Source organism: Geotrypetes seraphini, chromosome 17 (genome assembly GCF_902459505.1).
Source record: "Geotrypetes seraphini chromosome 17, aGeoSer1.1, whole genome shotgun sequence".
NCBI lineage: Eukaryota > Metazoa > Chordata > Amphibia > Gymnophiona > Dermophiidae > Geotrypetes > Geotrypetes seraphini.
The window spans coordinates 39797246-39824784 of record NC_047100.1 but is presented as its reverse complement, the minus strand read 5'-3'; the positions used below and the strand labels follow the sequence as shown (position 1 = coordinate 39824784).

Here is a 27539-nt window from a genome sequence, read left to right as displayed (position 1 = left end):
CAGGAGGGACAGAACCCACAAGAAGGGAGGAGGCATAGCACTATATATAAAAGACTCTATCCACTCGGTCGGGATGGATATGGCAACAAAAGCAGAGGGGCTGGAATCACTATGGATCAAATTACCCGGAAACAAGGGTGCGGGCATAAAACTGGGGCTGTACTATCGACCACCTGGTGCGCCAGAAGGAGTTGGACACGACTTGGAAGCAGAATTGAGACAGGAATGCAGTACTGGAAGTGTAACAGTGATGGGGGACTTCAACTACCCGGGAATAGACTGGAGTACGGGTCACTCCAACTGCACTAGGGAGACAGGATTTGTAGAAACTGTGAAGGACTGCTTCATGGAGCAACTAGTCAAAGAACCGACGCGAGGGGGTACTACTCTTGACCTCATCCTAAACGGATTAGGGGGGCCTGCTAGAGGGATAGAAGTGGGAGGACCACTAGGCAATAGTGATCACAACACGATCAGATTCACATTAGAAAGAGAGACACCCATAGTAAGGAGGACCGCAACAACTGCGCTGAATTTCAAGAAAGGGAACTATGTTGCTATGAGGGAAATGGTGGGGAGGAAGCTCAGAAACATCTTTAGGATGGAGACTGTGGGAAGCGCCTGGACCCTATTCAGGGACACCCTGCAGGAAGCACAGAGAATGTATGTCCCCAGTTTCAGGAAAGGCTGCAAGAACAAGCGATCAAAGGACCCGGTTTAGATGTCAACAGAAGTAAAGAGAGCGATAAAGGACAAAAAGGTATCCTTCCAGAGATGGAAAAAGGACCCAACGGAGGAAAATCACCAGACGCACAGGAAATGCCAAAAGGAATGCCACCGGGAGGTTAGAAAAGCAAAGGGGGTATACGAAGAAGGGCTGGCCAGAGAGGCGAAAAACTTCAAGGCATTCTTCAGTTACGTTAAGGGAAAGCGACCAGCGAGAGAGGAGGTGGGGCCGTTGGACGATGGGGATAGGAAGGGAGTGATTAAGGAGGATAAAGAGGTAGCTGAGAGGTTGAACACGTTCTTCTCGTCGGTTTTCACGAGTGAAGACACATCTAATATACCGGAATCAGAGGAGCTCATGAGTGGGGAACAGGCTGAAAAATTGGATCACATAGAGGTAAGTAAGGAGGATGTCCTCAAACAGATAGACAGGCTAAAATGCGGCAAATCACCGGGCCCGGACGGGATCCACCCAAGGGTTCTGAAGGAACTAAGACAAGAAATAGCGGGCACAATCCAGCATGTTTGCAACCTATCCTTGAAAACTGGTGAGGTACCAGAGGACTGGAAATTGGCGAATGTCACACCTATCTTCAAGAAGGGATCGAGGGGTGACCCCGGGAACTACAGGCCGGTGAGCCTGACTTCAATTATAGGGAAGATGGTGGAAGCTATGATCAAGGACGGCATTTGCGAGCACATCGAGAAGAATGACCTATTGAGAACAAGCCAGCACGGATTCTGTAAGGAAAGGTCGTGCCTAACAAACCTTCTGTACTTCTTTGAGGGAATAAGCAGTCGGGTGGACAATGGGGAACCCATAGACATCATTTACCTCGATTTTCAAAAGGCTTTCGACAAGGTGCCACATGAAAGGCTGCTTAAGAAGCTGTGGAACCACGGGGTGGGAGGGGATGTGCACAGATGGATCAAGCACTGGTTGTCGGGCAGACTGCAGAGGGTCGGAGTAAAGGGTCAATATTCTGACTGGCGGGGAGTCACAAGCGGTGTACCACAGGGGTCGGTGCTGGGACCGTTACTCTTTAACATATTTATCAATGACCTGGAAAAGGAGGCAAAGTGCGAGGTTATAAAATTTGCAGACGATACCAAACTGTGCGGCAGAGTTAGGACCAGGGAGGAGTGTGAGGACCTACAAAGAGACCTGGACAAGCTAGAAGACTGGGCAAACAAATGGCAAATGAGCTTTAACGTGGACAAATGTAAGGTCATGCATATAGGGAAAAAGAACCCGTTGTTCAACTACAAATTGGGGGAGGTATTATTGGGAGACAGCAGACTTGAGAGAGACTTGGGTGTGCTGGTGGATGCATCACTGAAGCCATCTGCACAGTGCGCAGCAGCCTCGAAAAAAGCCAACAGGATGCTTGGCATCATAAAGAAGGGCATAACAACCAGAACACGGGAAGTCATCATGCCATTGTATCGAGCGATGGTGCGTCCACATCTGGAATACTGCATTCAGTATTGGTCGCCGCACCTCAAGAAGGACATGGCGGTACTTGAGAGAGTCCAAAGGAGAGCAACGAAAATGGTAAAAGGGCTGGAACACTGCCCATACGCCGAGAGGTTGGATAGGCTGGGGCTCTTCTCCCTGGAAAAGAGGAGGCTCAGGGGAGATATGATAGAGACCTTCAAGATCATGAGGGGCATAGAGAGGGTGGATAGGGACAGATTCTTCAGACTGAAGGGGACAACAGGTACGAGGGGGCATTCGGAGAAACTGAAGGGAGATAGGTTCAAGACAAACGCAAGGAAGTTTTTTTTCTCCCAAAGGGTCGTGGACACTTGGAATGCGTTACCGGAGGAAGTGATCAGGCAGAGTACGGTACAGGGATTCAAACAGGGATTGGACGGATTCCTGAAGGATAAAGGGATCATGGGATACTGAGGGAGGAGCTGGGATGTAACAAGTATAGAAAGCTATCCAGGTAATGAGTATAGAAACCAAACCAGGTCGTGCATGTGCAAGACCGGAGGGTTAGGACTTCGATAGGAAGACAGGACTTAAATGAGAAACCAAGGTGGCAAGGGAGCCCCTTCTGGTGATACAGACAGGTCGTGACCTGTTTGGGCCGCCGCGGGAGCGGACTGCTGGGCGGGATAGACCTGTGGTCTGACCCGGCAGAGGCACTGCTTATGTTCTTATGTTCTTATGTGGGTCGGCAACCAGTGCATGCAGCTCACTAACCCTCCTGGCAGAGGTGATGGCAATGAGGAAAAGCACCTTCCATGTCAGAAATTTGAGTGAAGTAGTGGCAAGAGGCTCAAACGGAGGTTTCATGAGAGCTGATAATACCACATTCAGGTCCCAGACGACAGGGGGAGGCTTCAGAGGTGGTTTGACATTGAAGAGGCCTCTCATGAACCGGGAAACCAGTGGATGAGCCACGAGAGGTTTTCCGAGAATAGGCTCATGAAACGCAGTGATGGCACTGAGGTGGACTCTGATTGAGGTAGACTTGAGGCCAGCGTTGGATAAAGAGAGCAAATAATCCAATACAGTTTCCACTGCCAATGAGGTGGGGTCGTGGCGATGCAGGAGACACCAAGAAGAGAACCTGGTCCACTTCTGATGGTAACATTGGAGGGTGGCCGGTTTCCTGGAGGCGTCCAAATGCGACGGACAGGCTGAGACAGATTATCTGGAGAGGTCAGCCCGAGAGAAACCAAGCTGTCAGGTGTAGCGATGACAGATTGGGATGTAGTAGAGACTGATGCTGCTGCGTAAGTAGAGTAGGAAACACAGGAAGAGGAATGGGCTCCCTGGAGCTGAGGTGGAGCAGGAGGGAGAACCAGTGTTGGCGAGGCCACCGAGGAGCGATGAGAATCATGGTGGCTCTGTCCCTGCGGAGTTTGAATAGCGTCCGCAACATTAGAGGCAGTGGAGGAAAGGCATAGAGGAACCGATCCGTCCAGTCGAGCAGGAATGCATCCGGGGTCAGACGATGAGGAGAGTAGAGTCTGGAGCAGAACTGGGGTAGCTGATGGTTGTGAGGAGCTGCAAAGAGGTCCACCTGAGGAGTGCCCCAGAGAGCAAAGATGGAGTGGAGTGTGGGAGGATCCAAGGTCCACTCGTGAGGTTGAAGGATGCGGCTGAGGTTGTCGGCCAGGGAGTTCTGTTCGCCCTGGATATAGACGGCCTTGAGGAAGAGACTGCGGGCCGTGGCCCAGGTCCATATGCGGATGGCCTCCTGACAGAGGAGGGGGGATCCGGTGCCGCCCTGCTTGTTTATGTAGTACATGGCGACTTGGTTGTCTGTGCACATGAGAAGAACCTGAGGGTAGAGAAGGTGCTGGAAGGCCTTGAGGGCATAGAACATGGCCATGAGTTCCAGGAAATTGATGTGATGTTGACGTTCCTGAGGGGTCCAAAGGCCCTGAGTGCGAAGCTCCCCCAGGTGAGCGCCCCATGCATAAGGGGAGGCATCTGTGGTTATGATCATGGAGTGAGGGGGTAGATGAAAGAGTAGACCCCTGGAAAGATTGGATGAGTTTAACCACCATTGAAGAGATTGCTGAAGAGACGATGTCACAGAGATGGGATGAGAAAGAGGATCCGTGGTTTGTGACCATTGGTTGGCTAGAGTCCATTGAGGTGTCCTGAGGTGGAGTCGCGCCAGAGGAAGCACATGAACCGTCGAGGCCATGTGGCCCAGGAGGACCATCATCTGCCAAGCTGGGATGGAGTGTTGAAGGAGCACCTGGCAGCAGAGGCGGAGCAGGGTCCGTTGGCGGTCGGAGGGGAGAAAGGCTCTCATCAGAGTAGTGTCGAGGACGGCTCCGATAAACTGAAGTCGCTGTGTGGGAAGCAGATGCGACTTGGGGTAGTTGAGCTCGAATCCCAGGAGGTGAAGGAAGGAGATGGTGAGCTGAGTGGCTTGTAGCACAAGTGGAGACGTAGGCTCTTTTATCAACCAATCGTCCAAGTAGGGGAACACCTGGAGGTTGTGAGACCTGAGGAAGGCCGCTACCACAATCAGGCACTTGGTGAACACCCTGGGCGATGATGCAAGGCCAAAGGGCAGCACCTTGTACTGGTAGTGATGGTGCTATATCTGAAAACGGAGGTAGCGACGTGAAATGTGATGGATGGGGATGTGAGTGTAGGCCTCCTTGAGGTCTAGGGAACATAGCCAGTCGTGTTGAGATAGAAGAGGGTAGAGCGTGGCAAGGGAGAGCATTCTGAACTTTTCCTTGACCAAGCATTTGTTGAGGTCCCTGAGGTCGAGGATGAGACGAAGGTCTCCCGTTTTCTTGGGTACCAGGAAGTAGCGGGAGTAGAATCCCTGACCTCTTTGGTCTGGTGGAACTTTTTCGATGGCATTGAGGAGGAAGAGGGATTGGACCTCCCGTAGGAGGAGTGGAGTTTGGGAGGAGTGAGAAGCAGACTCTACGGGAGGATTGTCTGATGGAAGAGTCTGGAAATTGAGTGAGTATCCGTGACGGATGATGTTGAGTACCCACTGGTCTGATGTGATGACCTCCCAGCGTTGGAGAAAGATGGTGAGGTGGCCTCCGATGAGTTGAGGGAGAGGCACTGAAGGGTGGAGACTGGCTATGCCCTGGAGAAAAGAGTCAAAAGGGCTGAGCAGGTTTAGACTGTGGAGGAGGCTTGGCAGGCTGGTGAGATTGAGGACGGGCCTGGGCGTGCTGTTGTTGTCGAGGCCGGCGAGATTGCTGTTGAGGAGGATTGAGAGGTCTTGCTGTGAACCTACGCTGATAAGAAGAGTGTGGCCTGTAAGGTCGGGCAGGTGGAGTCTTCTTCTTAGGTTTTATCAGCGTGTCACATCTGGTCTCATGGGCGGAGAGTTTCTGGGTAGTTGAGTCCAGAGACTCTCCAAAGAGTTCGTCACCCAGGCAGGGTGCATTAGCGAGGCGGTCTTGGTGGTTTACGTCTAAGTCGGACACCCTCAGCCATGCCAGACGCTGCATGGCAACAGCCAGTGCAGATGCTCGAGATGTGAGTTCGAATGAATCATAGATAGAGCGCACTATGAATTTACGGAGTTGAAGAAGGTTAGAAATCTGCTGCTGGAAAAGCGGGATCTTACGCTCAGGAAGGTATTTTTGCAGGGCAGATAGTTGTTGGACCAAGTGCTTCATATAAAAAGAGAAGTGGAAGGTATAATTATTCGCCCTGTTAGCCAGCATGGCATTCTGATAAAGGCGTTTGCCGAATTTATCCATTGTCTTACCCTCTCTGCCAGGAGGGGTAGAGGCATAGACACTGGAGCCCTGAGTCTTTTTTAAAGTGGACTCGACGAGAAGACTCTCATGGGGTAGTTGAGGCTTATCAAATCCCGGAATAGGGATTACTCTATATAAACTGTCCAGTTTCCGAGTGGCACCCGGGATAGTGAGGGGGTTCTCCCAATTTTTATAAAAAGTTTCCCGTAAAATATCATGGACGGGTAATTTAAGAAATTCCTTGGGAGGTTGGTCGAAGTCCAAAGCATCTAAAAAAGCTTGGGACTTTTTAGAGTCGGACTCTAACGGTATGGAAAGGGCCGTCGACATCTCCCTAAGGAATTTAGTAAAGGAGGACTGTTCAGGCTTTGAAATGGTATCCGCCATTGAGGGTTCCTCATCTGTGGAAGAGGCATCCTCCTCGGTACCGGGCGGAGATTGTTCCCATAAGTCCGGGTCCCTGATGGCAGGCTCAGTGTGGTGGGTCTTGGAAAGAGATTTTCCAGAGCGCATGGAAACGGTACCGGGAGAGGAAGATCTGTGTCGATCTCTGTCCCGGGAGGAACGGTGCCTTTCCGGGTCCCGGGAAGACCGTAGTCGATCCCGGTCCCGGGAAGGGTCCTCCGCAGCTAGAGTGTGCAGCTCAGGTTGAGCGGACAAGACCGGCATGGAGGTGTTAAGCGGTACCGAGGAGGCGGACACCGATGTGCGGGGCTCGGGCCGGTCCGGTACCGGAAGAAGCGGTGCCAATAGGGTTGGTAAAAGGTGTTGGAGTTGCTGCTGGAGCTGCTCCTGTAACTTATCCTGGAGGATGGCTGTGATGCGGTCCTCTAATGGGGGCACCGGTACCGTTTTTGTTTTCTTGGGTACCATAGGTGCCGCTCCACGCCCCGGCGATGAGGAGGCCGATGACGAGGCACTCACCGATATCGGGGCGGAGCATTTATGGGGTCGGCGTGACGTCGGAAGGACCGGCGTCGCTACCATGGTAGGAGGGCGCTCAAGGGAAGTGGAAGGCTTCTTAGCCGGCTTACCTGGTGCCATCGACCCCGAGGAAGAAGGATCAGGCGGCGTCGAGGTAGTCGGTGCCGGTTTTTGCGGCGGCGGCGACATCGGGGCAGGATCCATAGCAGAACCGGTGCCAAAGAGGAGATTCTGCTGGATCTGTCGGTTCTTAAGAGTGGCACAGCGGGTGCAAGTGTCAGCCCGATGCTCTGGACCCAAACACTGCAGGCACCAGTTGTGTGGGTCAGTTAGAGAGATCGGGCGTGCACACCGCTGGCACTTCTTGAAACCCGGTTGGGGGGGCATGAAGGGGAACATGGCCTCCACAAAATCAAACCCGGAGGCCTGTATGATGACAACAGGCCCCGCCGGGGCCGGTTGAAAAAATTAGAGAAAAAAACGAATTTTTTTTTTGTAAAGTAGAAAATAATGAACCCGAAAGGAAAAAACCGAAAAAAGGATCAAAAAATCGCGAGCGGGAAGGCAAAAAGAGAGTTTTCAACAGCCGTTGAAAGCACATGCGTCTTCTTCGCTCCGCGGAAACGAAGAAACTGGGGACCACGCTCTCCTCCATCGGGCGGGAAGGCACTCGCGCATGCGCGGTGCGGCCAACTAGAACTTTCTAGTTAAAAGTGTCCGTACCGGGGCTCCGTCGGTGACGTCACCCATGCGTTAAGAATATGCTGCCTGCTTGTCCTGGGATAATAGCGGTTATTAGTACAGGGAGCTGCGCTGAATGCTCTGCGCTATTTCCAGCACTCATAGGAATTCTATGAGCATCGGGAGCAGCGCAGAATATTCAGCGCAGCTCCTTGTGCTAGGCTGCACGACTCATATTCCGGGAGATCCGCTGTACTAACATTACCTCTTTCCTAAAATCACTTCATTGGCTTCCATCTGTTTCCGAATACAATTAAAACTCCTCTTACTAACCTAGAAATGCACACATTTAGCTGCCGCTCACTATCTCTCTTTACTTATCTCCCCCTTTGTCTACCCCCCCGCCCCGAGTGAGCTGGTAAGTCCCTCCTATCTGTGCCCTTCTCTTCCTCTTCCAACTCCAGACTCCATCCCTTCTACCTTGCTGTACCATATGCTTGGAACAAGCTGCCCAAATCCCTACAGAGGGCTCCATCTCTGGCAGTGTTCAACTCCCAACTCCTCTCACCTTGGGTTCAGCATTGCCTGCACTCTATGTCATGTCTTGTCTGTCCAAGTTAGATTGTAAGCTCTTCTGAGCAGGGACCATCTAGAAATGTCAGCCCACCTCTTTGAGAGTGCTTTTGATTCCTAACTCCTCTCATCTTGGGTTCTGTATCCCCAACCCTATATGTCATGTCTATCTGTCCGAGTTAGATTGTAAGATCTTCCGAGCAGGGACTATCTATAAATGTCAAAATGTACAGCGCCACGTATGCCTTTCAGTGCTATGGAAAAATTATGTTCTTACCTATTAATTTTCTTTCCTTTAGACCAGGAGTGTCAAAGTCCCTCCTCGAGGGCCGCAGTCCAGTCGGGTTTTCAGGATTTCTCCAATAAATATGCATGAGATCTATTAGCATACAATGAAAGTAGTGCATGCAAAGAAATCTCATGCATATTCATTGGGGAAATCCTGAAAACCCGATTGGATTGCGGCCCTCGAGGAGGGACTTTGACACCCCTGCTTTAGACTCAGCAGATGAATCCAGACCAATGGGATGTAGCAAAACAATCCTCAATCTGGATGGGAAGCAAATGCCGTCTCTGCAACAACCAAAGCACTAAACGCAGCCTCTGTGTGCGCCCCCACATTCAATCGGTAATGCTGAGATAAAGTATTCTTGGAAGACCAAGTAGCTGCATGACAAAACTCCTCCAAGGAAAAAAACCTCTGGACTGAGTCCAAGAAGTAGCCATTGAATGGTCATGAAGTTCTTCCACCAACTGCTTCCCTGCCATCAAGTAAGCATAAAAAATGTCCTCCTGAACCCTTCGAGCGATGGAGGCTTTGGACGCTGCCATTCGTTTGTCGCATCCCTTGAAGAATACAAAGAGGTGATCTAAATGACTAAAAGTCGTTAGAAACCTACAGATTGCGGAGAATGCTACGCACTTTTAAAAAACGCATTGAAGAAAAACTCGCCTCATCATTACAGTTTTTCTCCAGAAATGTCTAACTCTGAGAAACTAATTTACCAGAATGAAATCCAGCCCCAATCTGACCAATTCCCCCGTCTTAGGCACTATGAAGTAAATGGATTAACATTCCTTAGTTCCAGTACCAGTAACACTTAAAAGGGGTCTCGCACGAACTTAACCTTTGGAAGCTCAATACATGGTGACTTCAAGAAAGAATCTGAAATGTTAGGAGGGTTCAAAGTTGCAAGCATCCTGAAAAATGCCCAAAGCCCCCTGACCTGACATCATAGTGTCTCCTCCCCCCCTCACGAGAAAGCATAAAGAGTTACCAGAGGAAGTGAAGACCCCTTCAGAATGACGAGCAGACAGTGGGGGAACGGCTGGACGAGAGCTGTAAATTCTGGAAGAAAGGAACTTTCCCACAAAAAATCCAGCTTTGTGATGTAAGATGGAGTATGTTGGAATTCTGAAAACAGTACTAACTCCATATAATGTTAGCCAAAAACTTACTGCCTTTAAAGTGAAGACATACTAGACGTAATCTAGAAGCTGCATTGACCGTCCCATGGGAAACAATCTGTATCCTAATTGTTATCAGATAAAGCTCACATCCCTAAAGAGCTTCAGGGATGATTCCAACAGCCACATAGCATTTGCTACTCTGTGGGTTTGGGAGAATAGGTAACTTGTCCCTGGTTAGAAGGAACCACACAGCTCTTCCTGCCAGTCTGAGGAAATGTCTAGCAGGTGCCATGAGAAGATGGCAACCTGAGAAATATGTGCAAGAAGCTTTGAAACTTGCAGTCCCTGGCACCCTAGAAATAGAAAAGACAGTTCTGCACACAGAAAGATGTGAAGTGCCGTTATGACCCTAGAGACTCCCCCAATTCGTAATCTATTCGTACTACATTCAGGAACCAATTCTATAGTGCTAACAGACACACACAGCGCTGCACAGAGGCACAAAGAATAAGAAAACCTCTAAACCTCCATGGACTCATCCTTCAGGGACTCGGAGACAAGAAGATACCTGTATGAAACACAGGGTACTTTCATGCTGCCGACATCACTGTGCAGCAATTTGCCTTCTGCCGACCCATAACAGCAAAAAACCGAGATTGGGTGGTTGAGCACAGGGCAGAATCTCTTTTTAAGCAACGTGAGGCGTAACAGTACAGTCCTGATTAAAATAGTTAAGTCTTCTCAAGTAGAGAGAGTGAGGAAACACACACACAAGGTATATCACCGCAGCAGTAGCAAAAACAGTTGAAACACTCCCGACGCATAGAAACCCAAAAACAGGGAAGCTGTGGGATACAGTAACCTAAGACAGCTGCAAAATAAACCCTGTGAAGGCTGCGGTGCTCCCGTTTCTGCGCGTGCCTGTTTCATGCTGAAATGAGCCGGCTCTATCAAAAGTGCATTAAAAACCTACTTGGAGCCAACCATTAAAATATTTTTCCCACCGTCATGGCATAAAATGCTTAATGAACATTGGAGAGAAATAAATTAATGCTGCTTTGTTCTCAACTTAGGAAAATAAGTGCAGGCCTCTTGCACTCAGTCAGGAACCGGCTATGTGAAGAACACACCCGGAGCCGTCCAAATATTCACCTCCACCTGGCCAAGAGAACTGCCAAGCAAAGTCCGCCTCAGGAAGAAATCCCACTACCGTTGTGGCGCTGCTGCCAGAGTATGAAAACAAGCACGCACCTACAACATGCAGGAAGGCACCAGTTCTGTCAACGGCGCTCTATTCATACACCCGAAGCCCTTTACTGAATAAACTTCATACAAATGTAAATTTACTTGTCAGTCGCTAAACCATTTCCACAACTCTACAAAATATAGCGTTTGATTTAAAAAAAAACCCACATATTCCTTCTGTAGACTCGCACCAAACCCGCAGCTCCACCACAACCAGAAACCAGAAAAGAAGATCAAATAAAATATATACTCATAACTTTGTTGATAGAGAAAGGAAAATGGTAAAACCAGAGGACATAATTTGAGGTTGAGGGGTGGTAGATTCAGGGGCAATGTTAGGAAATTCTACTTTACGGAGAGGGAAGTGGATGTCTGGAATGTGCTCCCGAGAGAGGTGGTGGAGAGTAAAACTGTGACTGAGTTCAAAGAAGCGTGGGATGAACACAAGAGGATTTAGAATCAAAAAATAATATTAAATATTGAACTAGGCCAGTTACTGGTCTGTGTCTGTGTATGGCTGTTTGGTGGAGGATGGGCAGGGGAGGGCTTCAATGGCTGGGAGGGTGTAGATGGGCTGGAGTAAGTCTTAACAGAGATTTCGGCAGTTGGAACCCAAGCACAGTACCAGGTAAAGCTTTGGATTCTTGCCCAGAAATAGCTAAGAAGAAGAAAAAAAAAAAAAAAATTTAATTTAATCAGGTTGGGCAGACTGGATGGACCATTCGGGTCTTTATCTGCCGTCATCTACTATGTTACTATGTGTTGGCAGATGCCGGTTGCTCAGCACTATGAGGGCAGAAATGTTTAATAGTCACTGTGGTCTCTTTTTTTTTTTTTTACAGTGAAGGGAAAAGAAAAATTGAGACCATCAGACTATCATTGGAGGGAGAGTGAGGCAGGGACTTTGGAGGGGGGGACGGACACCAGGTGTAACTCCCAAAGCCGGCACCGTTCAGCCGGACACTCCGGTCTCAACAGGAGAAAATGAATTGTCCAGTCAGAGCCAGAATCCAAGAGATATTTGAATAGCGACCATCACCTGCTGGGAGATAGAGAATACTGAAGCTACAGGAAGAGTGGCAGCCAATAGGACCACCTGTTAATCAGTTTCTCTAGCTCCACCTGCTGGATTCATCTGCTACTATTGCTAAGGCAGGGAACTCCGGTCCTCGAGAGCCGGAATCCAGTCAGGTTTTCAGGATTTCCCCAATAAATATGCATTGAAAGCAGTGCATGCAAATAGATCTCCTGCATATTCATTGGGGAAATCCTGAAAACCCGACTGGAATACGGCTCTCGAGGACCGGAGTTCCCTACCCCTGTGCTAAGGGAATAAGTAGTAGTAATTTTACTTCTTAAATCGTTCTCCTTGCCAGTTTACACATACTTTAAAAAAAAAGTAATTTGCGAAAGCTCACCAAAGCAACATATGTAGTAGCCCTTTTCTTTCAACCAACTACGTGTGGCATCTCTCACGGCATTTTCAGAAGCTAAAAAGCATCAAAGCGTTAATTAAATGCTATCGAGACAAAAAGTCTTAAAAGCTTACACGCGCTGCCTCCTTTCCCTCCGCACCAGCTGAACCACGGACCCTTAACGTCCAACGTCTAAGGAAGTGGCAAAGCAGTTCCGAACTTCCCTCTCCTGGGACATTGCCGTCTCCAAGCAGCGTCACCGACGCTATACACTAGGATTCCGTTGTTAGGACAAGTCCAACTGAATTCTAGGGAGGAACAACTGAACTACAGAGGCTCTAGAGTGTAAAAGACTAAATAAACGCGCGCAACAACTCACAAATTATTCTTTCCACCTTTTAATACTCTGCTGGCCAACAGCTGAACTCTGTACACGTACCCTGTCTTTGCGGGAACAGGTTTCGCAGTAGATAACCCCCCCGATTGGTTAGTAGCGTCCCGGACTAGAGGAAGCTCTGTTCTTGGAAATGCGGATAATCATTTTATAGCTGCAGTTCATAGAGCGAGATGCTCAGTGCTGCCATCCAAGCTGCTGAGTTAAAGAGCGGTACTGCAGCTTCCGTTGCTAGGGCAAGTCCCACTGAATTCAGGGGAGGAACAACTGAACTACAGAGGCTCTAGACTAGTGTCTAGAGTGTAAAAAACGAAAGGCCTGTTTCACAAAGCCGCCGAAGCCCATAGAGATTTAAAGGGCTTCGGGGCTGTCGCCGCGCGGCTTTGTAAAGCAGGCCCTAAATAAATACGCGTAACAACTCACAAAATATGATTTGCTGATTTTAACACTCTGCTAGCAAACAGCTGAACTCTGCACATATACCTTGTCTTTGAGGGAACGGGTTTAGCAGTAGATAAACCCCCCTGTTCAGTTAGTACGGTCCCGGATTGAAGTTGGTTTTTTTTATTTTTATTTTTATGAAGTTCATAGAGCAAGATGCTCAGTGCTGCCATACACGCTGCTGAGTTAAAGCGCGGTACTGCAGCACCTACAGAAAAAATGGTAGTGGATGTCATTTCTAGAAATGTAACCAAATAGTTTGACTGCTTAAATTTGTGGTGCACTAGAAAAATGATAAATTAACAAGCCTATATTCGTATTAGCTCTGCTCTTTTATGTTTGTGTGTAATTACCATATTTATGAAGACAAAACCCCACCTCCACCATGTCCTGCCCCTGACACCCACTGGTCCCAGTCTCACCCCCTCACCTTTCAACCATTTCCTTTGTCTCCCTTCCCATCCTCTGTACCCTTTTAGCTTTCAGCTACCCTTCTCTGCAATTCATCACCCTATCAGTTCCAGCTTCCCAAAGTGAGCTTTACTTATCTGTTAAGCTGCAGAGGAAGCCAGTTCTCCCAACTCCCTCACCTACCTCCTTCCCAATCAATGCATTGAATCTTGGGACAGCTGGCAGTGGCAACGAGGCAAGCCAGTTGCCAATGGTCTGCCTTGGAAGCTGCAACTCTGCAGCAACTTCCTGATCCCACATAGGCAGGACCTGCAAAGAGGTAGTTTCCAGGACGTATGGCAACTCTATTTTATGCTTCTGTGTTTCTGCAGGCAGGAGCAGGGGCGGACTGACCACTGGAATAACAGAGCAGTGCCCAAGAACCCACAAGAGAAGGGGGTCCACTCTCTCCTAGCTTTCACCTAGTTTAATTACTTTTGATTTGTGGTTAGGGTACAGCTGTCAAGGAGGCCAACCCACTCAGCAGAAGAGTCAGGATATGTTCCCAGGCTGTCCCACCCATTGTTTCACCCTTCCCTGCCTATTTCTCCATCCCAGGCACAACCAATTGGCAGCTGAAGGTCTTTTCTGGTACTGTGGCACTGAGAGGCATCTCAGTGGGACATCATGGCTCATCAGCCAGAGGATGGCAGAAGACCTGAGACTTGTCAAGTCTTTTAGGGGCCCAGACCTTATTGCTTAGGAGCCCAGATCATTCTCTGTCAACCCCTGGGCTGTAGTGAGATGTGTGATGATACAGCTGAGGTATAAATCTAGAAAGGTAAAGAGTGGTGTATTGTTTTGCAGAAAAAAAAGTAGCAATCAAACATTCTATTAATCTATTTAGTATTCCCTGTCCATGCTGGAAGGCAAGAGATAAAGTCTGGGTTTGAGCCAGTCCTGGGTTTACCCCATTGCATGAAGGGATATATAGAGTAGTTCTGATTTCCAAAAAAAAAAAAAACAAAAAAAGAAAAGCAAGACTACAAAGTCTGTGAATGCAATGAGGTAAACCCAGGACTGGATCAACCCCATCAGGTGAATTTGGAGTCTGCCTCCTTCCCTCCTCTACATGCACAATTGGAAATACTCCAATTTGAAATGCACAGGAATCCAAAGATACAGAGCATCTGTGGTTCAAAGCTTTACTGTTTCAAACATTCAACTGCAGAAAGAAGAGGCAATACTTCCCTGCACTTTTCCATCTTTGAGGAGTTTGGCTTCCACTGTTGAAAGATTTTATTGGCTGACATCTACCACCACCACTACTGCTGCTGCCAGACTACAAGTCCTGGGCCTCATTAGCCCTCCTCAGACATCACTGCTGTATTTCACAGCCTATGCAGAGAGATGGCAAAAGCTGAGATCTCAACCAGTCAGGAACTCTTCAGTGGAAGAATGTCAAATGTGTGTTAGATTCAGTTGGACAGAAACAACTTAGAAAATGCTATAAAGAGGGAGGAGCAGAGAATCTCGGAGAGAGCGAGAATAGAAGGCCTTGAGCATGCACAGATGCTCAAGGCCCAGTCCAAGCAAGAGGAAGGATCTTCGGGCACCAGCATGTCCTGTGCGTTGGTGCTGGTGCCAGATCGGGGTAAGAGATTGTGTTTGGATGGGTGAGTGGGGGATGTCGGATCGCGGAGGTGGGGGGGGGGGGGGGGGACGACGATGCGTGCAGGGGGGATACCGGATCGCGGGGGAGCTCACAAATCAAGTCAACGCTCGGTTTGCGAGGCACGATTTGCAGGAATGTTTTGCTCATCTTGCAAAACACTTGCAAACCACGTTACTCGCAAACCAAGGTTTGACTGTATGTAGTTTATATGATACTGTGTCCCTGCAACAAGATCTATATAGGTAGGAGTAGACGTCAAATCAAGGTACACCTTACTGAACATAAATCTCATAAAACCTTCAAGCTCCGATTGTAGCTCACTGGCTGGAGGCAGGCCATACTATAGAAGATATTAGGTGGAGAATAATAGAGGTTATAAAAGTAGGGTGTGAGGGCGGCAATATCGATAGTTACCTTAATTTTCGTGAGCAGAAATGGATATTTGATCTCAACAGTTATTCCTTTTGGATAAAATCGTGAGGTGGAATGGATGTCTTTAAATTAGTTTTAAAATCTCCCCGTGTTTTGCAGTGTGTTCTGTTTGATTAGTTTAGAAAGTCATGTGACAAATAGATACTTAAACAGTCTCATGGATGACAACGCCATGTTGAAAAAAGTTTAAGGCTGGTAGCGGGTCTGAATATCGGTAAGAGCCTATGCTTTAATAATAATAACGGTAAATGTTTTACTGATGGAATACTAATACTTCACCGTTACGATATTTATTCTCTGATGTATCTTTTTATTTAGGGGTATCTCCTTGAAACAGCCCTAGCGAAACATGGATCCATGTCGGAATCCCTTTCACGCGATATGATAAGCTAAGTTCTAAAACTAATTTATTTCAAAATATTTATAAATTATGATGAACTATATTTATATAAATAAATCAAGATTATTTAGTAATAGGATGGCGGTGGGGATATGACCAATGAGGAGGCTAGCTACATTTTGAACTCTGCACTATGACAGATCTTATTCTGTACAGATGTAGCCACTGAGGTCTATCCCGCTTTACTAAAGAAAGAAAATGATGAATGGAATGTATAATAATATAAATGACTTGTGTCTGCTCATTGTGAAATACAGAAATTAAAATATCAGATAAATTTGAGGTATCAAAACTTTTTATTACTATTGAATATATAATTGAATGAAGAAATCTGATTATTGACATTTTGGACAATCCCTCATAAAATATTGAAATTTAAAAATAAACTGCCATTAATTTATATGTGATACTCCTTTTTCTGGAGCCATATGGTAACCCTAGGGAGGAGGCAATTAGAAGAAATAGGTGAGATAGGGTTTAAGGGCAAAGATTCAAAACTCTGTGTAAAGAGATACAAGACTGAAGTTGGTTACGAGGCCTACCTTGTCAACAACTCCCACTTCCAAAAGAACAAGAGGTCAATATCTTTAAGATCCAATACTATCTTCTCTTGCTGAGGCCCATTCAGCCTCATCATGAATAAGGGGAATGCACCACAAAGCAGCAAACATATTGAAGCTCCACATGCCACTGTTTATCAATTGGCCAGTGGTAGAGTAAATGGTACCTGAATAGATCCAACAGCAGGCCTCAAGAAATGACACGGGGGACTTGGAAAAGAAATGGTGCCCTAGATATGCATGTGGTAAGTCTCACTCAGCTCTTTCTCTGCAGGCAACTATAAGCAGCTTCAAATTTTGCAGTCAGCACTGACTGCAAAAAGCTTTCCAGGGTCAGTTAGTAAAAGATGATAAAGTCAATACGATCCCACAGGTTAAACAATCACAACAGGGTTTATGACCTGGTTGAGTGGGAGATCATGTTGACTTTATCATCTTTTACTAATTCAGTTGATGGAAAGAGTTATGATTTAATATTTACCATTTCACCCAAGGTGATGTTGTGGATCACCCTTAATACCTTGTAACTAAGGTGTACCAATCAATTTTTATGGCCCTCAGAGATGCCACCCAGGGATCAATACGATCATATCCCTTGGCTTTACACACCCTATCGTCATCGGGTCAATATCTAATGTGAAAGTGATGTATAGATTTTAACGTTTCTTTTTTTCTTTTTTACTTATTTTCTTGTGTGTACTAAACTCTTGTTGCTAATTTTAAAACAATAAATATGACTATGAGTTTAAGGTAAATACTTAGCTTAACCGGGATGGTTAGTAGCAGTTGGTAAGGGATACATATGCCAACATGTTTCACCCCTAAGAAGGGGGTTTCTTCAGGGCTACTATCCCTGCAAACAAGAAACCTTGTTTAAGTGTGGAAAACGCTAAGCATAACATATAAAATATATACCATTCACACCATACATATATATGTTCATACCTTTTATGCTAGTTATACACGGCTGGCCACCCGATCTAAGTTTTTTTAAGAGGGCCGCGGCGTGCTCGAAAGTGACTTTAAATATCCCAAAATCCGGAAGTGAGGTGGGAAGGGGGAGGGACAAGACCCAACCTCTACTCACACCCCCACTTTGGGGGAGGGGAAAGGTAAATAAGTTATTCTGTTTATCTTTTTTTCTTCTCCTATCCTCCCATCATATTGGTATTGGGGAAGACATTTATACTCCCAGCGAAAGATCATAAAAGGGATGACCACTCTAGTTCTAGGTTTAACCCTTGAGGGATAACTGATTTTAAACGGTATATCCACTGTTGTTCCAAATAGTTTAACTTAGCCTCCAAATTCCCCTGTGTCCCCTCTGTCTTGAGTGTGTCAATGACACGCCATCTAATCTGATCTATTTGATGTTGTTTTAACAGCCAGTGTTGAACTAAGGGTGCGGATAAGTTGCTCGTCACTATTCTGGATTTATGCTCATTGAGCCTCAAGTGTATCGCACGTTTAGTGCGACCCACATATACCAGAGGGCAAGGGCATACAATAACATATATAACCCAAGCCGATTTGCATGTTGTGTATGTTCTAGCTTGAATGACTCTTCCAGTACATGGGTCCTTCCAAACATTACTCCCTATGGTCTTGTCACACCATTGGCAATGGGAATAAGGGGCATGCAGGCCCAATGGTTCATGAACTGGTCTGCGACGTTTCAATAGTTGGCCAATGGTAATGCCCTTAGTATATGTAATAAGGGGAGAGTCAACCAAACCCCTAAGATTTTTTAAAATGTGCCAATGTTCCCTGATAGATCTGACCATAATATTAACAACTACCGAATATGGCAATACGCAGACCAGTTCAACCTCCTCCCGGACAGGACGAGACCCCCTATCTGAGTCTTGGAGAAGGAGGTCCCGGTGGGCAAAACGAGCCCTTACATACGCTTGGTGGATGCATTTTTCTGGATAGCCCCGGAGACGAAAGCGTTGGCTAATATCTTTAGCCACCCTCTGGAACTCACTTAAATCCGAACATACTCTTCTGGCCCTTAGAAATTGGCTAATAGGGAGACTGGTCTTAAGTCTGTGGGGATGGAAGCTTCCAAAATGTAATAAAGTATTTCTAGCCACTGGTTTTCTATACAGGGTGGTCTCAAAAGTAGTACCCACCCTATATATTGTAATGTCCAGAAATTCAATTTGTGACCAATTATACGTTGCAGTAAACTTTAGATTGGGGTCCACCGTATTGATCCACTGAATAAAATTAATCAATTCAATCTCCGATCCAGTCCAAAGGAAGAAGATGTCATCCAAGAACCTGAGCCACAATTTTATATGAGTGTTATAAAAACTAGATGGATAAATGTTATGTTCTTCAAACCGGCCCACATACAAAGTGGCCACCGATGGGGCAAAGGTGGCCCCCATCGCGACCCCATGAATTTGTCTGTAGTGGGTCTGCTCATATAAAAAATAGTTATTTTCTATAACCCATTTCGCCAAAGGCATGAGGAACTTCGTAGTAATTCGTTGCGGTCCTTGTCTGGCATCCAGGGTCTCTTTTATGATGTCAATAGCCCCCTCCTGGGGGATCTTCGTGTATAGGGACACTATGTCCAAGGTCACCATACAACACCCTGAAGGGGGATGGGCTACCTCTCCAAGTCTTCTAAGAAAATGGGCAGAGTCTTTCAAATAAGATCTTACCAACACTGCTGCTTGTCTCAAAAAAACATCCAAAAACTTGGAGAGGGGTTCTAATATACTATCCCTTGTGTTGACAATGGGCCTCCCCGGAGGGTTTTGGAGGTCCTTATGTATCATTGGCACAAAATGGATCATTGGCGTCTTGGGATATTTTTCAAGCAAAAATTTATATTCATTTTTAGTAATATGTTCATCCTCATATGCCTTGGTAACATAATCAAAAATTTCTTTTGCCAACTCATCCCCTGGATCATTAGTCATGGGGCTATATGAAGTTATATCTCCCAGTTGTCTCATCGCCTCTACTTTATAACACCCGCGATCCTGGATAACTATAGCCCCCCCCTTATCTGCTTGGTGGATAATAATATCATCCCTATCCGCCAGTTCCTGCAATGCTAGATATTGAGAATGCTTCAAATTGTATCTAAGGGAATTGGGATTGTATCTTTGCTCATAATTGGTAATATCATTTAACACCAAGTCTCGAAATGTGGCTATTGTTGGATCCACCGGGGGGGGAGGGACCCAAGTTGATTTAACTCTACATATGGATTGATCTACTGATGATGAACTTTGCGCTTCCCCTGAATCGTTTTGAAAAAATAGTTTTATTTGAATTTTACGGATGAACCTGTAAAAAGCAATTTTTAACCTGAAAAAATCTGGTTTTTCCTTTACAACAAACCCCAGACCTAGCTGTAGCACTTGATGTTGAGTGAACGTTAGAGAATGAGAAGAAATATTTACTACCAAGCACGCCGCGGCCATCTTAAAAAAACTTAGATCGGGTGGCCAGCCGTGTATAACTAGCATAAAAGGTATGAACATATATATGTATGGTGTGAATGGTATATATTTTATATGTTATGCTTAGCGTTTTCCACACTTAAACAAGGTTTCTTGTTTGCAGGGATAGTAGCCCTGAAGAAACCCCCTTCTTAGGGGTGAAACATGATGGCATATGTATCCCTTACCAACTGCTACTAACCATCCCGGTTAAGCTAAGTATTTACCTTAAACTCATAGTCATATTTATTGTTTTAAAATTAGCAACAAGAGTTTAGTACACACAAGAAAATAAGTAAAAAAGAAAAAAAGAAAAAAAGAAACGTTAAAATCTATACATCACTTTCACATTAGATATTGACCCGATGACGATAGGGTGTGTAAAGCCAAGGGATATGATCGTATTGATCCCTGGGTGGCATCTCTGAGGGCCATAAAAATTGATTGGTACACCTTAGTTACAAGGTATTAAGGGTGATCCACAACATCACCTTGGGTGAAATATTAACAGCACCTTGTAAGAAAATATTGTTTAAGCCTATTGTCCTAATTAATATTTACCATGACTTGTGACACAGATTGTGCTGTATATTGTATCATCCATCCATGCCTAAGTTTTATATAGATTGAGCCTCCAGGAAGCTGAGAATGAGAATTGCTGAACACCACAGTGCTTTAGATTTTAAAAAAAAGTAACCAAAAACTGCTCTTTTGGTGGATCACTCAGTGATTTAAAATGTTTTCTCTTAAACTACAGTATATATGAGGGACTGCTGAAAAGTTCTCAACCCAGCCAACAAAGTTGGGGCAGTCTCTATAAAGGGCTATACACTTAGTCCAAAGATTTTCCACTTTTTTTGTTCCATCGTAATTTTCCACTTTTTTCATTCTGTATTTTTCCGAAGGAACAAAAAAAGTGGAAAATCTTTGGACTAAGTGTATAGCCCTTTATAGAGACTGCCCCAACTTTGTTGGCTGGGCTGAGAACATTTCAGCGGCCCCTGGTATTCTTTCACAGACTGGTTATATTTACTTATTTATTTTTAGTGTGCACAATATTTTTACCCCAAGTGTGGTGCTGAAATTATAAAATCTTTGAATGAAAAGCAGTATTTACCCATAAGAATGTTAAGTTTTTTGATTGATTGGAAGTATGGACCAATTAGAAGGAAGCTGTTGGGCTATGAAGTGCTACTAAAGGCTGGACCAGGGGTAGGGAACTCCGGTCTTCAAGAGCCGTATTCCAGTCGGGTTTTCAGGATTTCCCCAATGACTATGCATTGAAAGCAGTGCATGCAAATTGATCTCATGCATAGTCATTGGGGAAATCCTGAAAACCTGACTGGAATACGGCTCTCGAGGACCGGAGTTCCCTACCCTTGGGCTGGACAGAATGCTGAGTCACCATTTTGGGTGTTCAATGAAGCATTGTGAAATGGAGCATAAAGAGAGTTGGGTTATTTTGGGGTTTTGTTTTTTTTTTTTTTTAAAGGTGTTTATAACATGTATTTTTGGTTAAATCACATTTTAATATGTGTTTCTTTTATAGAATTCCGTAAAGTACAAGCTTATCCCCTGAGGCAACAGCATAATACCGCAAAATGCTAGCCATCATTAGGAGGACTAGTTAAGAACATAAGAATTGCCGCTGCTGGGTCAGACCAGTGGTCCATTGTGCTCAGCAGTCCGCTCCCAAAGGTTAAAGACCAGCCCTACCTGCATACATTCCGGTTCAGCAGGAACTCGTGTAGTGTTTTCCCCTATAACAGCCTCCGGAAGAGTGTTCCAGTTTTCTACCACTCTCTGGGTGAAGATGAACTTCCTTACGTTTGTACAGGATCTATCTCCTTTTAACTTTAGAGAGTGCCCTCTCATTCTCCCTACCTTAGAGAGGGAGAACAACCTGTCTTTATCTACTATGTCTATTCCCTTCATTATCTTTAATGTTTCTATCATGTCCCCTCTCAGTATCCTCTTTTCAAAGGAGAAGAGGACCAGGTTCTTTAATCTCTCGCTGTAAGGCAACTTCTCCCGCCCCTTAACCATTTTAGTCGCTCTTTCTGGACCCTTTCGAGTACTACTGTGTCCTTTTTCATGTACGCAACCAGTGCTGGACGCAGTATTCCACATGAGGGCGTACCATGGCCTGGTACAGCTGCATGATAACCTTCTCCGATCTGTTTGTGAACCCCTTCTTAATAATTCCTAGCATCCTGTTTGTCCTTTTCACCACAGCCACACATTGCACAGACAGCTTCATCAACTTGTCGACCAGTACGCCCAAGTCTCTTTCTTGGGGGGTCTCTCCAAGTACCTGGACATTTTGTATTCATGTATGAGATTTTTGTTACTGAAATGCATCACCTTACACTTATCCACACTGAACCTCATTTGCCATGTCGCGGCCCATTTTTAAGCGTGTCTATGTCACGTTGCAGGTCTTTGCAATCCTCCTGCGTCTTCACTACTCTGAATAACTTTGTATCGTCCGCAAATTTAATCACTTCACTCGTCATACCAATGTCCAGATCATTTATAAAGATGTTGAAGAGCACGGGTCCAAGTACCGAGCCTTGCGGCACCCCACTAGTGATGCTCTTCCAGTCCCGAGTATTGTCCATTTACCCCCACTCTCTGTTTCCTATGCTCCAGCCATGTATTTCAACCTTGATTCCATGGCTCGCAATTTTCCTAAGTAATCATTCATGTGGAACCTTGTCGAACGCCTTTGAAAATCCAGGTCACTAGAATCTGGCAAAATCCCAAAAAGTAGCAACATTCCATGCTACTAACCCAATAGCCTATCCTCACGGTGGCCAATCCAGGTCCCTAATGCCTGGCAAAAAACACAGATAGTAGTAACATTCAATGCTACCGATCCAGGGCAAGCAATGGCTTCCTCCATGTCTTTCTCAATAACAGACTATGGATTTTTCCTCCAGGAAATTGTCCTAAGGACATATAAATCTCCAACCCAACTTTTCATCAAATTCTGGTGTTCTGCGTCTGATAGCCAAGTCTCTTGCAAACAGACAATAGAGCTTTTTGCGCCTAAGGCATTTTCTTCTGATAAACTTCTTTATATAGATTGTGTATTTGAACACGTTTAGTGAAATCTTTTGGGGGAGGGGTTGGGGAGATGTCATGAGGGAGGTGGATGGAGCAAGTTTTCTACTATATGCAGTATATTGCAACCCTACCCCAGTTCCACCCAAACCATTTTAATCATCATCCCATGAAAGATGGCATTTTAAGTGCCAATACACAAACTATGCATCTAGGAATGCCAACACGAGGTGCCAACAAGTGACTGCTTGTATGCCTTATGGTAATTGTATGAAAGGTATTTTATATAACAAAAATAATCAAATTGAGATAAATCTTTATAAAGTTACCTCTCTGAGATTTATAAACTAACAGATCTTTTGCTGATGATACATCACTGGTAGCCTGGTGTTACCCATTATACTTTTGCTATTCAAGTTTTAAGCATGTCTTGTGGATCTGGTGATCCTCAGCTTAGCAGAGCACACTACTAGGGATTTGACTCAAGGGCTTAGGGATTTGACTCAAGGGCTTCAAGGTAAGGTAACCTTATTCGCTGATGATGCCAAACTATGCAATATCATAAACGGCTACAATCTGCAGAATACTATGGAACAGGACCTCCGTACGTTAGAAAGTTGGTCCTCTGTCTGGCAGCTGGGCTTCAACGCCAAGAAATGTAAGGTCATGCATCTCGGAAATGGAAATCCATGCAGAACTTACACCTTGAATGGAGAAACTTTGACCAAGACTACAGCAGAACGAGACTTGGGAGTGATCATCAGTGCAGACATGAAGACTACTACACAAGTGGAGAAGGCTTCATCTAAGGCACAGCAGATGATGGGTTGTATCAAGAGAAGTTTCGTCAACAGGAAGCCTGAGGTCATGATGCCATTATACAGAGCCATGGTGAGACCTCATCTAGAATAATGTGTGCAATTTTGGAGGCCACATTACCGTAAAGATGTGCTCAGAATTGAGTCGGTTCAGCGGATGGCCACCAGGATGGTCTCGGGGCTAAAGGGTCTCTCGTACGAAGAGAGACTGAACAAATTGCAGCTCTATACTCTCGAGGAGCGTAGGGAGAGGGGAGACATGATTGAGACATTTAAGTACATCACGGGACGGGTCGAGGTGGAAGATGATATCTTTCTTCTCAAAGGACCCTCGAACACAAGAGGACATCCGCTCAAACTCAGGGGAGGCAAGTTTCGTGGAGACGTCAGGAAGTACTTCTTCACGGAACGAGTGATAGAGCATTGGAACAAGCTTCCTGTACAGGTGATCGAGGCCCGCAGTATCCCAGACTTCAAGAATAAATGGGATACCTATGTGGGATCACTGCGAGAGTCATACCAATGAATAGGGTTGCTAGGATATAGACTTAATAGAGCAGGTCAGTAGAGTTAAGGGGGCCAGTAGACTTAAAAGGGGGTCAATGGTATGGGCAGACTTGATGGGCTGTAGCCCTTATCTGCCGTCATCTTTCTATGTTTCTACTACAGTCTTATGTACATTTTTCTATAAGGCATTTAAAAAGCTGATTTATAAAGCGTTTTGCTCCAATCTATGCTTAACTAAACTAGCAGTCCTTAATATCAGCCAGTAGAGGGCACCATAGTTAAAATAATAAAAGCAATTACACTTCTCACTCTGTATTTGCGGTTTCAACATTCGCAGTTTCGCTTATTCGCGATTTTTGGCATGCTGATTCCTTCCCCCAAATTACATCATCCATTAGTAAAGTACAGTACCAATAAAAATTTTGTCACTTACCAGCTTTCACACAGAAAAACGCTGCTTCCCAGCTTCAGATGCGCTTAAACAAAAGTACACGGTGATTCACCAAACTGCAATTTTAAAAAACCACCCCAAAACACTAAATAAATAAAAGGCATGGCAAGCTCTTGTGAGCTCTTCTGCCTCGGGCCCTTTTCAATGAAAATAAAGTGCGCAGACAGAAGCAGCGCTGCAGCGGGAGGAGCAAAGGGTCATCTATTACGTCCCGTGAGGAAAATTTAATGCAATAATAGTAATAATAATGACAATTCTGAAGAAGGAAGGCTGCGGATGCCTAGAATTGCGAAAGAACGCGCGCTCACAGTCTCTGCCCTGGGATTTTCTTTTGCCGGTTTTCCCCTGCTTCTATTCCGAGCGGCCTTTTCTTTGTGCTTTACCAGCGAGAAGACGATGATTTCACGATTACCTCCCTGCCCTCGGGTCTTCGGGAAGAAAGAAGCTGTATTTTTATTATTCGCAATTTCAATACTATTAACGATGGCTGTTACAAAAAAACCCGCAAATAATATATAAAAAGATATTTGCGGTTTTTCCATATTTGCGGGTCTGATCCACCCCTAACCACCGTGAAAATGGAGGGAGGAGTGAACATAAGAATTGCCGCTGCTGGGTCAGACCAGTGGTCCATCATGTCCAGCAGTCCGCTCACGCGGCAGCCCACAGGTCAAAAACCAGTGCTCTAAATGAGTCCAGCCTCACCTGCGTACATTCCAGTTTAGCAGGAACTTGTCCAACTTTATCTTGAATCCCTGGAGAGTGTTTTCCCCTATAAAAGACTCCGGAAGAGTGTTCCACTTTGCTACCACTCTCTGGGTGAAGAAGAACTTCCTTACGTTTGTACGGAATCTATCCCCTTTCAACTTTAGAGAGTGCCCTCTCGTTCTCCCTACCTTGGAGAGGGTGAACAATCTGTCTTTATCTGGTAAGTCTATTCCCTTCAGTATTTTGAATGTTTTGATCATGTCCCCTCTCAGTCTCTTCTTTTCAAGGGAGAAGAGGACCAGTTTCTCCAATCTCTCGCAGTACGGCAACTCCTCCAGCCCCTTAACCATTTTAGTCACTTTTCTCTGGACCCTTTCGAGTAGTATCATGTCCTTCTTCATGTATAGCGACCAGTGCTGGACGCAGTACTCAAGGTGAGGGCGTACCATGGCCTGGTACAGCGGCATCATAACCTTCTCTGATGGGTTTGTGATCCCCTTCTTAATCATTCCTAGCATTCTGTTCGCCCTTTTTACCACTGCACATTGCGCAGACGGCTTCATCGACTTGTCTATCAGAACTCCCAAGTTTCTTTACTGGGAGTTCTCTCCAAGTACCGCCTCGGACATCCAGTATTCGTGCATGAGATTTTTGTTACCGATATGCATCACTTTACACTTATCCACGTTGAACCTCATTTGCCATGTCGATGCCCATTTCTTGAGCTTGTTTATGTCACGTTGCAGATCTTTGCAATCCCCCTGTGTCTTCACTACTCTGAATAACTTTGTATCGTCCGCAAATTTAATCACCTCACTTGTCATACCAATGTCCACATTATTTATAAAGATGTTGAAGAGCACGGGTCCAAGCACCGAGCCCTGCGGCACCCCACTGGTGACGCTTTTCCAGTCCGAGTATTGTCCATTTACCCCACTCTCTATTTCCTATGCTCCAGCCAGTTTTTAATTCACGTATTTCACCCTCGATTCCATGGCTCGCAATTTTCCTAAGTAATCATTCATGTGGAACCTTGTCGAACGCCTTCTGAAAATCCAGATATACAATATCGACTAGGTCGCCCTTGTCTATCTGCCTGTTTACCCCTTCGAAGAAGTGCATCAAGTTCGTCAAACAAGATCTGCCTTTGCTGAAACTGTGCAGGCTGGTCCTCCTCAGACCGTGTCCATCAAGGTGATAATGATGCGGTCCTTTATCAGCGCCTCTACCATCTTTCCCGTTCCCGCGATCAGACTCACCGGTTTGTAGTTTCCCAGATCTCTCCTCAAACCTTTTTTGAAGATCGGCGTAACATTCGCCACATTCAGTCTAACAGAATCTTTCCCGATTTGATCGACAGATTGGCTATTAGTTGAAGCAGTTCAGCTATAGTCCCTTTCAGTTCCTTGATTAACCTCGGATGGATGCTATTTGGTCGTGGGGATTTATCGCTTTTAAGCCTATCAATCTGCCTGCATACCTCTTCTAGACTGACCGTCAACCCTGCCAGTTTCCTGTCTTCGTTTCCAGCATATAGCCCAATAGGTTCCGGTATGCAAAAAATGTGTTCAGTATGTCAGTGATTGCTTTGTCCTCCTTTTGCACTCCCTTTATTCCATGGTCATCCAATGGTCCCACCGTTTCCTTCGCGGGTCATTTCCCCTTAATATATCCAGGTATACTCTCTCTCTCGGTCGACTGTCGGCTTTCCCCTTCTTCCTAATTTAAAAACTTCTCAACTTCTCTCTTGATGTTGCTTACAAGTAGCCTCATTCTGTCACTGTTGAGGTGGAATCCGTCCTTCCTGAATAGCTTGCTCTTCCCCCAGAACGTCGTCCAATTGCGCACGAAGTGGAATCCTTCTTCCTCACACCAGCACCGCATCCACGCGTTGACTGCTTACTGCTCCATCTGCCTCTTCTCGTCGGCCCTGGGTACCAGCAGGATCTCCAAGAATGCTATCCTCTGCGTTCTGGTCTTCAGCTTCCTTCCTAGCATCCGGAACTGGTCCTTCAGTACTTTCCTGTTGCTCACGTTTTTCGTCCCCA

General features: G+C 45.8%; 1 protein-coding gene across 5 annotated transcripts in view; it reads right to left on the bottom strand.

Moving 5' to 3' along the window:
- DNAH1 (dynein axonemal heavy chain 1) overlaps positions 1–27539 on the bottom strand; it is an 813109-nt gene that overhangs the window by 620672 nt on the left and 164898 nt on the right. The window contains exon 1 of one of the 5 annotated variants that reach the window (XM_033926656.1): positions 13615–13656. The exons of 1 other annotated variant lie outside the window; for it this stretch is intronic. The gene's annotated coding sequence lies outside the window, so the exon portion shown is untranslated. Of the gene's footprint in view, positions 1–12188; positions 12265–12319; positions 12438–12624; positions 12756–13614; positions 13657–27539 lie in introns of those variants that run through there. 3 more of the 5 variants (XM_033926654.1, XM_033926653.1, XM_033926655.1) reach the window with 3 other exon arrangements.